Source organism: Trichosurus vulpecula, chromosome 3 (genome assembly GCF_011100635.1).
Source record: "Trichosurus vulpecula isolate mTriVul1 chromosome 3, mTriVul1.pri, whole genome shotgun sequence".
In the NCBI taxonomy this organism is placed as follows: Eukaryota; Metazoa; Chordata; class Mammalia; order Diprotodontia; family Phalangeridae; genus Trichosurus; species Trichosurus vulpecula.
In genome coordinates, this window is record NC_050575.1 from 121474174 (window position 1) to 121489182 (window position 15009).

Here is a 15009-nt window from a genome sequence, read left to right on the forward strand (position 1 = left end):
AAACACAACCCTGTCATTTCACATTTAACCTCTTCCATTTATACATCCCCCTCTCCACCCCCACCCTCAGGAAAAGTCCTTTCCCATCCATTTTCACAACAGTGAGGAAGTTGTTGTATAGTGGATAAAGCACTGAACTTAGCCTAAGGGGGGTTGTATTCTAACCCTAGGACCATAATTAACTAGCTGTGTGCTGTTATACAAAAGACGTCCCTTCTCTGGGCTTCAGGTTCTGTCTCTATAAAATAAGGTCCCTAGACTAAATCAGGGATTTTTAACCTGGAATCTATGAACTTAGACAGATATGTAGAAACAAATAGACAATTGTGTGTGTATGTAACACATGTATATTCTATTTGTAATCCTGTGTTTTATTTATGCATTTAAAACTATTCTGAGAAAGGGTCTGCTGGCTTCTCCAGACTGCCAAAGGGGTCATAACATAAAAAAGGTTAAGAACCCACAGAATACATGAATCAGGGTCTCAGGACTTCTGAGATGCATGCCCAAAAGAACAGAGAAGGGCTTACATGTGGTCAGGAACACAACTAGACCAGCTTTGTTACACAGCTTCATTATTACCTAAACTCTTTGGTATTCTCAGTGCTTGACACCTAAAGGAGCTCAGTGTGGCCTGACACTTGGCTTCCTAGGGATACACAGAACTATAAGGTCGTACAGAGACATACAGGAAATGGCATGATCACTCTAAAACTACAGTGCTCTCCCATATAGTGATATCTGGCTCTCTTGTTTGCCCTCCACTCCAAACATTCTACTGTACAACCATAGCATAATTATGCAGCCTATACAAACAGCAGCCCAGAGGTTCTGACTCTCCTTGATTTTATCTACTGCAGAAAATAAACCTTGGAGTAGAAAAGATGTTGCTATCTTACTTAAGGTTATTGACAGTAATTTTTAACTTCCTACCTGCATCATCAACTGTGCTGTTCCTCTGATTATAGGAACACAAACAAATAGTAAAATTTTTGAGGTTCTTCCCAATTCCAAAATTTTATAAATCTGAAGTAGGCAATTAATTTATTATTATCCTTATTTGACAGAGGAAGAAACTGAACCTGGGAAAAGAGAAATGACTTACCAAAGGTTTCTAAGCTATAACTCCAATATGTATATTGTGATTCTTAGTCCAATAATCCTACAATGAGAATTCACTATCCTTTTTAAAGTCAATGGTAATGCTTGTCTGAGCCATTTAAAAATGGCTCTAATACATGAAGGTGACTGACTGCCACCTTCAGTGACAGTGACCCTCTAGGCCTTGCTATAGTCTCAAAGTGTGGTCGGGGGGAACCATGTGGGTCAGTGAGACCCTTCTGGGGAAGAAATATTCTAGATCGACTACCTTCATAATACTAGGATTCTGAATTTCTGATATGGTAAATATCAACCGGTATAATCTACATAAGCAAAAGTTCTTTGGGGGATCCTCAATTATCTTAAACATTGTGAAAGTTTGAGAGACCAAAGTTTGAGACCTGAGACCAAAAGTTTGAGAACCACTAGTATAATAAACAGGTTTATAGAGGTAAAACAACTTGTCCAAGATAAAATACAGAGGAAACACATGCATCCCAGCTTAGAGGGCTTCTAGGAAGGGGTGAAACTAGATGATTTCTAAATCCTATCATTTTAGAATCCTATTAGATAAGATCTTACTCTCTAGAGAGAAACCACAGCTTAGAATAGCAACCAGGAGGGTTTTCATCTTCTAATACGAATACTTCCGTGAGCCTTCTGGATTAACCTTAGATCCCTCTCCATCAACCTCAAACATAGCAACGCAACTATCTCCCCAATAACAACGTGATGTAATACCTACAATGTCAGGGGTATTAGGAATGACAAAGTGAATTGCCTGAGTCCATGCAAATATGTCATCAATCCTCACATCATGGTTGTGGTCTCCAGAGCTTCCTACTTGAATATGTAGGTAGAATTTAAGCAGACTGAGGTTTTTTTTTGTTTGTTTGTTTTGTTTTGTTTTAAAGACAGCATAGATGAATAAAGAGAGGTCAGGAGATTTGAGTTTCTAATACTAGATGTTCAATGGATTTAACACAATTAACACTGCACTTCTTTTTCCCCACCTATGACAAGGAAAAATAAAATTCCCAGCATCTATTCCTGTCTATCTTTTGGTGGATGAATAAGGTAATAAATATTATACATTCTCATCAACATCAAAAAGCTTATAAAATGTAAGTTCCTCCTTCCCCCATGCTGGAGACAATATCTCTTTTTTGAAATCTAGCTCTAATACTACGTTTCCAGATTATATTCCCCAGGCTCCATCTTATCTGCCTCTACAATTTACCATCTCCAAATTCCCCCTTCACTTCTCTGAATTCTCCTTATCAGTTTAGAGTTCAATATCCCTAGATTTGCAAAGAAAGTGACTAAAATGTTCATAACCTTTGATACAGAAATCCCACTGCTAAGCATATACCCTAAATACACACACACACACACACACACAGTATGTATATTGTTATTTTTAGTCCAATACTCTTAAAATGAGAAGTCACCATGGAAAGGCCTTCCAGACACCAAAATTTTCAAAGCAGCATTTTTTTTGTGGTAGCAGAGAATTGGAAAAAAATAGATGTCCATCAACAACAGAATGGCTAAAACAGTTGTGGTGCATGAACATAAGCAATGATACTTGTGATGAATACAGAGAAGCATGGAAAACTTAAATTAACTGATGAAAAGTGAAGTGAACAGAACCAGGAAAACAATACACACAATAGCTACAAAAATGTAAACTGAGAGGATAACAAGAATGAAACAACCAAAACAGAATGCTGTGAAATTATAATGACTGATTGGCCTCTAAGAAGAGATGTGAGAAGACACTCCTCCTGTTTATTTGCAGAAAGGACTTCATAGGTGTTGAATAATGCACTGATACGTTAACATTGTGAATTTTTTTCCTTCTTCTTTTTTGCTATTTATATGTGTGTATGTATGTATACACATATATATGCATATATGTGTGTATATATACATACATATATATTCTTTCTGAGAGAAACAGTGGAAAATGTAGGTGATGTAAAGACAAAAGATATCAATAAACTTGTTTAAAAGAATTGAGCATTCCTAGAAATGTTAATATTAATATGTTAATATTAAGGAACTTGGTGCTAGATCCTTATAGAGGTAAATATTAGAATAATTTCAGGATGGTAGGAAAAAAAGGCTAATATGATGCAATTCTGGTAGGGTAATTTGGTGCTAAACTTGCAATTATCTCCCTTCTGTTTTAGGGTCAGGAGGATCTCTTAAGACACCTTGGTTCTCACCAGTTCAGAGTTTTCTCCTATTTGGAAGCATACTCGATCACTTATTTCAGTGGTCATAAGAATTTAGGTGAACGAAGCACAAAAGCCATCATCCTGAATGAGGGTCATCAGAAATCATCCTGCTGGTCCATCTAGATGAGGATTATGTCTCTGATGGGGGCATTATAACATGGATTTGGAGACAGCATAGTGAAGATAGTGATCATAGCAATCTGGTACATGGAACTCTAACACTGACAAACACAAGATCATCCAGAAGGAGGCCACAGTGTTGAAAAGTATTGAAAACAAGTCACATGAAGATGTATTGAAGAAACTGAAACACTTTACGTGGAGAATAATGTATGGGGGAGGGGGAGGCAGATGGAGAGGAAAAGGATCATAGGGCTTTGTTCAAGGATCTTACAGAAATTATAATCTTACAGAATATTATAGAAAATAAAGGAGATTTACTCTAGGTGGCTCCAGAGTGCAGAACTAGGAACAATGAGTAGAAGTCACAGAGCAAAATGTTGGGTCAATAAAAATAACTTTCTTATAGTTAGAGTCATCTAAAAATGAGACAATGCTTTGTTAGATCTTCTGTTGTATGCTTTGTTATAGCTCCCTACAATTGGAAGTGTTCAATCAGAGGTTATATTACCATATTTCAGAGATTTTTATAAGGAACTTACACATTGGTTGGGAGGTTGGACTAGACTGTTTCTCTTAATTCTAAAATTCTCTGATGCTGATTTTTTCCACACTATAATCACAGGATTAATGGTGTCCCCTCAAAATATTCTTAACTTTCTTTTAACAATATATAGTGGATCCATAATCTTTGAATTTCTCTAAATCTATGTAGAATCATATATGTGTAAATACATGTATACACACACATATATAACATTATCATGTGGAGTTGGCATACAAGGCACAATATTAAAGCAATAGTAGTTTGTCATCAAGTAATGACATGGCGATAGTCAAAAGAAAAAGTCAACAGTGTAGGCTAGGTTTATACTCAGGAAAGAGCAGTATACATCTGAGTTCTCTTATCTCTCCCCTCTCTAACAAGCTTTCCAGTTCTGTATCTATGATCTTATTTCCAAAGCAATTATAGAATCATAGACTGCCTGAGCTGGAAGGAACCTTAGAACATCCAATATTAAAACCAGAAGGATCTTTAGAACATAGAATGTTAGAAATGAAAGCTACCTTATACAAAGGATGTCCCAGATGGAAGAGACCTTAGATTATCAAATTTCAGAACCTGGAGAGATCTTTTGAATTTGAATGTCAGAGCTGGAGGAAATGTTAAAGTATAAAATGTTCGAGCTGGAAGTAGTCTTTAGGATATGGAACAAAAAATGTGAGAACCAGAAAGAGTCTAATAGCATAAAGATAGGAGTTACCTTAGAACACAGAATTTCCGAACTTGAAGGGAACTAATTTAACTCAATTATTTTACAGATAAAAAAAATAGAGGTGCCTACAGGGAATATAAATTAACAGTGAAATCACAGAGAATAAATAGAAGAATCAGGACTCACACTCAAGCCTTTTGACTCTTAGTCCAATCCACTCTCCACTTTACCGGCCTCCCTAACTCCCAGGAATTGAGAAAACTGATAACCAAAAACAAGACAACAAACAAAAACCCATGTGTGCTTGAGCTCCCTTTAGAAGGTAAATTCTGTGTCTCTTTGATCTTTACCTCATATTCTAGAGGACAATTAGATGATACCAAAAAAGAGAAGCTCATTGTGTGGGGTCTGGTGGTACTGCCCTAAACCTATTTCAGCCAGGGCCAGCCTGTCTAAACTCAGCAGGGTCCCAACAGCTGAATCCTAGCTGGTATTTCCCTTAGTGGTTCAAGTGGAGTCAGAGCTCCCCCTTCTGGGAGCCAAAGCACCCTCAATCCTCAAAAAAAAAGGCATGTTAAGAGGTTCTATTGGCAGAAGGGATACAGACACCCCTCACTCCCTCCCGCCCCAAAGGTTTCCTAGCATCTTTCTCCAAGAAGAATAGGCCTTCCATGAAAACGAGAGGCCATCTCTGTCCTACAAATCCCCCAAAGACTCTTCATAATTAGCTCTTTCTCCAGGCTAGAGACTTCCTTTCTAATAAGAAAAAGGCAGAATATGTGAGTCCTTGCTGATGGAAAATACTTGTTTGTTTTTTGGGAGGAAGGAGGAGTTGCCTCAAATTGTCAAGGGACTGAAATGGCAAAGATATGTGCTTCTGTGTTCACTTGTATACAAGCTTTTGGGAAGGTCCCTGACTAATGGGGAAATAGGTTTGCTCAGAAATGTACAACCATTTACATATCTATATCTTTATGTCTATAACTCACTCTTTCCATTTATCTATCTATCTATCTATCTATCCATGTATCACATAAACACATATTACCTTTTGGAATTAATAGCCCAGAGTGAAGTTGTACAGAGGGTTTGTGGTACTTCCAGTCAGCCTTTCTAGGTTAGGTATGGATTGTGCTCTTGGCAGGATAGAATTGTCCCAAGACACTGTGTGTACATACGTGATTAAGTATGCATGCATGAAGATGTGAATTTGTGAGTGTGTAAATGGATATTGTTGTGTGTATATATGTTTGTATCTGTATTAGCATGCTTATATGTGTGTATGTGTGACCACTTAAGTGTGCATATTAAGTATGTTTTATGTGCCTCTATGAGTAGCTGTGTTCAAATCATGTGAATGTGAGCATGAGTCTTTGAAGATCCTAAGATTGTGCATGTGTATATTTATGAGTGTGCATAAGATGGGGGTGCAATCCCTCTGGGGACAAGTGTTCTAATTGGAGTAGTTCACACTTAATAGGTCTTTGGAATAAGAAGTTTGAGAGGTCAGTGGAAAGGCTTCATTGGAAAAAGGGCTTGAATCGAGGAGGGGGAGCATGCCCTAAAGTATCTGAATGACCAAGCACCTAGAAATGAGAAATCTCAAACACCTTTATCTAGTAGCAAAATTTTCTCACCTTCCCCCTTCCCCTAATTTCCTGGAATGCCTATTTGAAATAGGCTTCTTATAGCAAGTGACACATTTCCTCCAGACCATATGAGGGGTTTCTGAGGTAGGAGGCTTGGTCTCCAGTGAGCAGACTTCTGCTGTTTGCATGTGCCTGCATGTAACACAGGCACCCACGCATGCTAGGGCAGACTCCTGCAAACACATGTTCCCTTTTAACTCTCACTGAAGGAAGGGGGAGAGAGGCATCATTCTCAAGCAAGCTCAGGGGATTTTCCTCCCCAAACAGTCATAGCTAGAGCCATGACTGCCCCTTAGTCACCTCCCATAGATTGTCACTGAATTTGTGTCACCGTTTTGTCCAAAGCCTCCCAGTGTGTTATAATGGATAGGCCACTAGATTTGGAGTCAGAAGGCTTAGGTTTGAATCCTTGCTCTGTCATTCATTACCTGTGTGACCTTGGGCAAGTGATTTCTCTTCTGGACCTTAGTTTCTTCATCTATAAGATGAGGGACTGGACTCGATCTCTAAGTCCCTTCCAACTCTTATTCCTATTATGCTATCATCCTACATTGGTCTAGTAACAGCTGCTGAGTCTGGAAGACATGCAAAGAGTCGTAAAACCCAGTGTGGGCACCTTTTCTGCTGAGTGGCAGAAAACCAGGAATCAAATCCTTAGGCAGCCCCTAAGGCTATGCCAGTAGCTATTCAGTGGTCAAGACTTACTGAGCTTCAGACCCTGAGCAGGTAGGTGTCTAGGAGTAGGCAAGGGCTGGGCCCAGAGTCTGAAGTAGGAGCACAATGTTCCTAAGAAAACCTCCAAGTGGCCTCAATGCCCTTCTCAGTAATCTTATAGTGAATTAAGAAATCCAGGGCAGTTGAGTCAATTATCAACAAGCTCAGGCCTTCTCCACCCACCTATCCCCAGCCTCCCTCTTATCCTCTACAGCATGTCTTCTTCAGCATGAAAAAATAAAACTGTCCACTGATCTTCCATATACAGCTCCTTAACTTCAATATAGAGACCCTCAGACAAGGAAAGACAGAAAGGATTCTGGGTCTGTTCATAGACATGTCTCCCTTCAGCCCCATATCCCTTCAGGAATGGGGGGGGGGTGCACAGAGTAAATTGAAACCTTGAGTCCAGACCTCCAAAGGAGTCCAGTCCCCACCTCCATCCCTTTCCCTAGGCTGTCCAATTTAAAAAACCTGTCAGAATCCCCTCAGTAAGAGTAATTGGGGAGAGGGGTGACTCTGCCTCCCTAAGAGGAACCCTAGCAAACTTGGCCTGCATCCTCTCTCAAGCCAAGACAGGTGACCCTGCTGTTGTTCCTGCCCCAGGAGGAGGGACCTTTTATTTGTAGACTGGATAAGTCCCAGACTGGGAGCCCTACCCCCACCCATCTCTTCCCAGCCTCATCCTCTCTACCCTACCCAGTTTCTCCGAATTCCCATCAGGGTCCAAAGCATTCAGCCCAGTATGGGATTTAAAGTGACAGAGCCTCATTTTTCTCCCCAGCTCCTCTGTCCCTAGCCCAAATCAAACCGTGGGTTAAGTGCAGAGGGCACCAGATCTATCTGAGATATTTTTCCTTGGATGTATCCACATTTAGATTAAAAAGAGAGTTTGCGCTCCTCCCCCATGCACCCCCAAATCCCCTCAGCCCCCAAAGGGCGTCCACAAAGCGTTCCTGATGGCTACGTGATCCTATAGTCCAAATCCCTATGCGTGTAGACGCAAATTAAAAGCAGTCACATACACACAGCACAGACAACACACAATACATACAAACACACAACACATAACACAACACAACCACACATCACACACGAATACACGACACAAACGCACAACCCAGACATTCAACGCACGCAAATTCACCACATACTAACACACAACACACACCCCCAGACCTTAAGTAGGTTACAGGACCTCTGGTCTCCCCTTCTTTGGCCCCCACCCTCCTTACACACTTTCTCAAAGCTGCATTTAACTCCTTGCTCCCCGAGGCTATGAGGAGACCCCAGCAGGTCGGAGCTTCTTCACAGCTCGCCCAGCCAGCGGGGGCCTTGGAACAGCGGAGGGAGAGAGGGAAGGCGACCCAAGAGGAGTACTGAGAGGGAAGCAACGATAGTGATCCTTCCCCCTACACCTCCAATGCGGTCGGGGGCCGAGCTAGCCACCCCCAATCCCCCTGGCGCGGCTCCCGCCTTACCTGATCTCAATGTCCCTCACGGGCCGGGAGCTGTACGCGGGTGGCTTTTATTCGGCTCGGGGGGAACTTAGAAGAGACGTGTGTCCGGCGCGCATACTGGGGGCCGTGCTGCGACTGCAGGGGTAGGGATACCTGGATGCTAGCAATCCTTTTCATACTCAGCTTTCAAGTCCCCTTCCGTGATCCAGATGGCCGGCATCTAGGGAGGCTGCACAGCCGGGCTCAGCACAGTCTTTCCCGGGTCCCCAGGTCTGTCAGTCTTTCTGTTACCCCCCGCTCTCCCTCACTAGCTGTCTTGCTCCCACTCTGATTGCCTGCTTTGCCTCCAGCCGATCCACCCGTAGCTCGCAGCTCGCAGCTCGCAGCCCGCAGCCGTGGGCACAGGAGCGCGGCGGGCCGAGAATGGAGAGGGGCAGGTCCAAAGGAGACGCGTTCTCCGGGCGGGGAGCCGCGAAGGCTGGGCTACGCGGGGGGAGGAGGGACTTAAACGGCGACGGGCGGAAACGAATGGGAGGCGGAGAGGGAGGAGGAGCCCAGCTAGGGGACTTTATTCTAAGGAGGGTTTTGTGCATCATTAGGAAGAGGAGGAGGGGAGCGAGGCTGAGCGGAGGAGGGATGGCTGCCGAGGAACTGGGGAGAAGCCATGCGGGAAAGGGGAAAGGGTGGGTCCCAGGAGTGTGTGTGTGTGTGTGTGTGTGTGTGTGTGTGTGTGTGTTCGTGTGTGTGTGTGCCCGCGCGCGCCTGTGCCTGGGGAAGGTGCCTCTGTGTGTGGGTGCATGTGTAGGAGTGTGTGTGTTGAAGTGGGGGGTGCATCTCTTGGCTGGGCACAAGGATACTAGACATACGTTGCCCGGTGTTGGCTTGTGCTAAACATGTTGTTGAGGAGCGCGGATGTGGTTGTGCACTGCTGTGCCTGCCTTAGAAGGAATAGCTCACATGGATGCTAGACAGAGTGTGTGCCCACGTATGTGTGTGTCCTAGTGTGCGAGAAGCGGAGCGTGGGATTACTAAAGTGTGTCTGTATGGTTGTGTCTCCCCTCACAAGGGATCATTGGATGTGAGACGCAGGGAATATGAATATGGATGCATGTGACTGCAAATCTGTGGAAGAAGCTGAGTATAGGGTTGCTGAATGTTTTAGATGTGTGGTTAGATGACTCTATATGTGTTCATGTGTGTATGAAGTCAAGCATTCTATTGCTGAGTGTGTCTAGGCGTAAGAGAGTTCAGTATGTCTCTTAATATGGACGTGGGACACAGAAGTGGAGGGGCGGAGCCGGCAAAGTTCTCCGGGGACCGCAGGAAAAGGAGCCCTTCTGGAGGAAGGATGGAGAGAATGGTGTGTGTATGTGTGTGTTTGTGTGTGTGTGTGTGTGTGTGTGTGTGTGGCTGGTGGTGACGGGTGGGGAGGGTTGTGCACGTAGAGCAGCGTACTCTGACTTCTCCTGGAGACAGGAAACCCAGGAAATGCGGCTGGGCAGTGCGGCTGTAGGGGCTTCGCCCAGAGAACAGGAGGCCAGGAAAGATTCAAAAAAACATATTTTTCTTCAATTTTAACTAATAAAATTGGAGTCGCCAAAACCCAGTACCCTGATGGGGAGGAGGGGAGAGCAATGTAGAAAATGTCTGGGGAGGCAGACTTGGAAGAGATGAGAGGTGGAGAAGTTAGGGGTTGAGGGACCCGGCTACAAGAAATGAAGACTGGAAAGAGTCCTGCGGAGGGCCCCCCAAAAGGAGGATGCACGCTCAGAAAGGACCAAGGAGAATGAGAACGCCTTCCCAAGCCGGAGAGAGGTGGTGGAGAGGAGGGCAAAGGGGTTAGGGATGATGGCTTAAGACCATGAACAGAGATGAGAGTAGGTATAAGAATAGGAGTCTCGATGACTGATGGAGACTAGCTATTGTCACTAGCAGGCTAGCAGACTGCATCTCTCTTCTTAGTCAGTGTATCACAAGAGTAACTGGTAGCAGGACGAGGATAGTTGGAAGTATTGGACTATGCAGAAGGCCAAGGCACTAGATGAAGAGGCTTTCATTAGTAGTAACTTCAGAAGATAGCAGAATCCTGCACACTTCTATTCAACAAAGGGGGTGGGAGTGGCAAGCAATCTACCCCCTCCATAAAGGAGAAAGAAAGAGAGAGAGAGAGAGAGAGAGAGAGAGAGAGAGAGAGAGAGAGAGAGAGAGAGAGAGACAGAGACAGAGACAGAGACAAAGACAGAGGCAGAGAGTTAGTTCAGCAGGTAGACTCCCAGAGTTCGTGGTGCCCTGGAAAGATTTGAGTTTCCCCTACTCGTCCAGTAAGCAGAGGTTTTCAGAACAGTGGACAGCTCCATAGCCTCAAGTATTGGCTTGAGCATTTTGAGGAGAGCAAAACGAATACTTTTTATCCCCTTCACTCCAGGCTTCGCCTGGTACCTGTACTCAGTGAATTCCTGTACTCATTGAATTCATGAGCAATTTTGTCCTCATCTTATGAGACCGAATGGAGATTCCAATCCCACACACAAACCTCTCTCCATGGATCCACCATGGATACAGTTACTTAGCCCTGAGTCTGGCTGTTTTTCCTGATCTCTCTTTTTCTCTTTTCCTCTCTTCCCAGCCCAGAGCTAGGCAACAGCAGCCCTTGTGGGATAAGGAGATTTGCTGTACTCGAAATAGAGTTGAAGTAACTAACAGAATCAAGGAAGCAAAAAGCAAGTTGGGCTGCAACACTGCTTCCTCCCAGCTTGTCTGCTTTCCTGATCAATCTCAGGATGGGCTTCATTCCAGATGCCTGAGACAGGAGGGAACCAAATACTGCAGAACAATTGTCCTCCCTCCCTCTGTCTCCTCCCCCTACTCCCAACATCACGCATACACACACGCACACACGCACATTCCCACAGGAGCTGAATTAACATTCCTTGTTCAAACTGATGGATGAGAAAGACACTGAGAAATGTGGGCAGGGGAAAAAAAGAGAAAGATAAGAGACAGAGAGAGGAGAGGAATAAAAGTAGATAAGACGGGAAGACAGGAGGGAAGGGAACAGAAAGGAGGAGAGCAGTAGAGGGGAGGGGAGGGGAGGATAAAAAGCCTTAATGCTCCTGAGTTTCAAATAGAACTTCACCCTTTCTGGATTTAAGTAAATTTACACTTGACATTGTTCAACTTTCCCACTTCTGTGAAGACAGGTTTGAAGAACCACATCAAAAATCTCCGAAGAATCCTTAGTCATCAGGACTGTTCTAACAGAGAAGTATTCCTAATGAGTTATGAAAAAGGCAGTCAGAAATATGTGAGACAGAATTTTTATAGAAACACACAATGTTTAGTGGGAAGATGGAAGAGAAAATGTTTAGAGGCCAAAAACTATTTGTTTTTCCTTTTCTTCTTCTTTTCCTTCTTCCTCTTTTCCTAATTCTAATTCTTCTCTTCAAATCCTTATTAAAAAAGAAACATATCAGGCAGTTTGATATGTATGATAAATGTTGTTTTCGCCCATGCCAGAGGGTGGAGGTGAGCAGCTGTTTGCTAATTTTACTGAAAATGCCAAAAGACTTGCTCCCTAAAGCAAAAGGTTTCCTGGCTTTCTGACTAAAAATATCTGAAGATACTAGAATAATACAAATCCATGGAAGTCCTTGACTTGTTAAAAAATAACCTACTGGGATCAAGTAGACTTGGATCCTGTTCATTGATTCAAAGTTGTAAGGAACTCAGAGGAACTCCATCTTCCTCCTTTTACAAATCAGGAAACTGATGCCTATAAATATGAAATGAATTACCCAAGGTCAAACAGGAATTGAGAGATCGATTCAAAACCAGCTTTTTTAGTGCTGATTCTTCCTCAAAATTTCTGCATGACTTCATATCTCTGGTCTTCTGTTTCCACAACCATAAATTTGTGGGGGGGGAACTATATAATATCTAATGGAACTGTTGGGTGGGGAACTCTAGTTTTCCAGGTCAGAGCATTCTCTGTCTTAGAGAGTTGCTTGGAACACTTAGACACAGACTTGTTGAGTGTCACATATCCAGTATGTGACAGTTATGATGTTACTCCAAACTTTCAGACCAATTCTCTATCCATGCTTGTTGCACCATGTCTATTGCCCATTGAGGGGAGACCAACTCCATGATGCAATCCAGGACAGTCTGGAACATGCCATCTCTGAGAAAGCTGCTTAGGTATCTATAGATCCTCTGAGCTATGGTGGGGGGGGGGGTGGCAGGGAGAGAAGAAAATTAAAAAAGATAATGAGACTGAGGAGAATTTAAATTAATTTTCCTATATTCTAAGGTCCCTTCCAGTTATGACATTCTATATTTGAAGGTTTCTTATTGCTCAACATTCCATGAAATTCCCCACTCATTTTGCCTCCTTCTCACTATTTCTATATTGATACCAATACTTCCTTTTCTTCATCTGTAATATGGTGATATTTGATTACATGATCTTTATCACTCCATGACTCATTCCAGCTAGAAAATTCTATGATTCTGAGAGTTTTCTACAGTGCTATTTAATGAAAGATCTCTTCTTAAGTGATATCAAATGCAAATAAAAACAGGGATCACTAAACCATATATAAGGATCCCTGTGGGCTACATATTGACTTAGAAAACTGCACGTTTATATGTTTCTGTTATATTAATTCATCAACACATTCAAATCAGATAGGAACTACATTTAATCATTCTGGCTGCACTCAGGCATGTTGTAAGCCACATGTCATCCATGTCTGACACATGTCTGACACCTCTGGTTTAGATGATTTTGCCTTTGCATGGGAGGCACATCTTCAAGATCTAGCCTGACCTTGAATTTCAAAGGGTGTTTCCCCTAAACTAAGAGGTTGAGAAATAGAAGGGCAGAGAATAAGGAGCAGACAGGAATTTTGAGGAAATGTTACCTAAACTTTGGATACAGCTTCCTCTTCTATTATAATAATAAGAAAGATCTATCTGTACAAGTACTGGATGATCTGATGCACCATGTGCTGCCCCCAAATCTTATATTGGCTGCTCAGTTTAAATCCCAAGACTGTTTAAATTCCTTTGTCCAAGTGCTTTGTGATTTGCAGTGCCTGAAAGATCAGAGAGCACGGAGGAGATGAAGAAGATTCAACTCCAGACCAGAAAATGCTGAGGCCATAGCCCATAGTCATATCTCAGTCTTCCAGTGTCAGTAGAGCCTATTAGGAGGAGGCAGTGTGATGTAGCTGAGGAGATTCACTGGAGTTAAAGTCAGGAAGTCTGGGTTTGAATCCCAGCTCTATCACTTCCTGGAACAAATAATAGCTCCTCTCTGAAATTCAGGTTTATTATATGCAAAATGGGGACATTAGGTAAATTATCTCTATGGTCTATGTCAGCTCAGAAGCCAATGACTATCATTCAAAGAGTGCTCATTCCACATCCTGGTTCAATGGAGAAATAACCTCAATTTTAGCCCAAACTCTACCACTATTGGTGTGATGTTGTGCAAGTCATTTTGCATCTCTAAGCTTCCCTTTCCTCATCTGTAAGATGGATATAATTACATTTGCACTGTCTACTGTTCATGGGTGACATGGTAAAGGTGGAGATCATACAAGTGCTTTTTTTGCAGTAATAACTTCATTTTCATAGTATTTTAGGAATTATCAACTGCATTCCTTGCAATGAATCTGTGAGGTAGTAGTGAAATTTTTACTATCCACATTTTATATTGAGAGAAATAGAAGCATAGAGAAGTTAAGTCATTTCTGTGGGTTTCAAACTCAGCTCTCTCCTGATATCAGATCCAATACTCTTTCCACTATATTGCAATGTCCCTCCTTACAAACTATGAAATACTATGTAAATATAAAGAATTAATGGGGTTGCTTTATCACTGTTGCTAATATTATTCTATCTGGTAAGCCACAGAGGATAGGAAATTGTAATGAAAATGCCACTTTTTCCAGGATCCATGACAGGTGGTTGTATGTTTCCATCATCTTTTTTTCTTAGCTATTCCAAATATTTTAATAAAAGTTCTCTGCAAGACATTTAAAGCACCAGTTGTGAGGATAAACTCCATTGGAGAGAGAGAATGCAGAATGTAGGTAAGCCACGGAGCTGAGGAATTTTCTCGATTTGGGGCAGGATCTGAGAGTTCACTGTTTTCTGATCAGTCTTGCACTGCCCTGTAATCTCACATTTCTCTTTGCCTGTGTCAAAAATCTCTCCTTCTTGGTGCCTAGGTTCTTCTTCTTGAAGTAAACATCAGTAAGAAGATTTGGAATTTTTACACCCAAAAGGTTAACCCTGGTAGAAGTGGCAATGACAAATTTCTGGTGGGTCTCAGAGGAACACAGTTGATGGTCAGAGGTCTAGGCACCAGTAGCAAGCCCCTAGCTAGCATCATCAGAATGGTGCCTGGGTTGACACTAGCTTGAAATCTCCTCACATGCTGGCTAAAGGGCTTTTTGCCATGACTTAGCAGCTTTCTAGGAACATCCTCAGTAGGATA

The 15009-nt window shown here is 42.5% G+C and overlaps 1 protein-coding gene across 1 annotated transcript in view; it reads right to left on the minus strand.

Annotated features, from left to right (window-relative positions):
• The window catches only part of BRINP1 (BMP/retinoic acid inducible neural specific 1), a 175973-nt gene extending 167013 nt beyond the window's left edge, over positions 1–8960 (minus strand). The window contains exon 1 of the mRNA XM_036752940.1: positions 8526–8960. The gene's annotated coding sequence lies outside the window, so the exon portion shown is untranslated. The remainder of the gene's footprint in view (positions 1–8525) is intronic.
• Between the last annotated feature and the right edge of the window lie 6049 nt (positions 8961–15009).